Source organism: Nicotiana tabacum, chromosome 17 (assembly GCF_000715075.1).
Source record: "Nicotiana tabacum cultivar K326 chromosome 17, ASM71507v2, whole genome shotgun sequence".
Classification (NCBI taxonomy): domain Eukaryota; kingdom Viridiplantae; phylum Streptophyta; class Magnoliopsida; order Solanales; family Solanaceae; genus Nicotiana; species Nicotiana tabacum.
Window position 1 is genome coordinate 5,136,808 of NC_134096.1, and position 693 is coordinate 5,137,500.

The 693-nt window shown below is 45.7% G+C and overlaps 1 protein-coding gene across 1 annotated transcript in view; it reads left to right on the plus strand.

Annotated features, from left to right (window-relative positions):
* Positions 1–598: 598 nt before the first annotated feature.
* LOC107808881 (uncharacterized) overlaps positions 599–693 on the plus strand; it is a 2,154-nt gene continuing 2,059 nt past the window's right edge. The window contains exon 1 of the mRNA XM_075233901.1: positions 599–693. This exon is cut by the window's right edge and continues 382 nt beyond it. The gene's annotated coding sequence lies outside the window, so the exon portion shown is untranslated.

Consider the following 693-nt stretch of genomic DNA (forward strand, 5'->3'; position numbering starts at 1 on the left):
TGCGACACCCTGAAAAACCTCTAGAAGTGAAATTTGGTTAAGCGTCATAGGCAAGCCTTTCCCACAACACGACTAAGTTACAAGTCACATTGGCCACTTAATACACAAATACTATACATTCCATGGTCTTGAGGACTTTTTGGTTTTCTAGCACTTAGCATATAATATACCATCAAGGAAGGAGTAAACCTCTTTCCGAAAAATTTAGAAATTGATTGGATTGGAGGGGGAGGGACGAATCAGAGCGATAAAGGGATGAATCGCAGTGGATCATGGCAACAAGGCCACTCTGCCACTTATAATACCCCGTCACATATTTAAGTCATCTGCAAAGGATTCTACCCGCCGCTCGATGGAAATTATAGTTCAAGGCGGCCACCGCAGCTCTTCCGCCGTGATGACTTAGCCAACGACACGTGCCCTTAGGGGCCATAGTCCCCTACTGTGGGTCGGCAAGCGAACGACGGGCGCATGCGTCGCTTCTAGTTCGGATTCTAACTTAGAGGCGTTTAGTCATAATCCAGAGCACGGTAGCTTCACGCTATTGGCTTTTCAACCAAGTTCGATGACTAATTGTGCTAATCAAAGGTTTCTCTCGTACTAGGTTGAATTACTATTGCGACACTGTCATCAGTAGGGTAAACTAACCTGTCTCACGACAGTCTAAACCTAGCTCATGTTCCCTATCAGTGG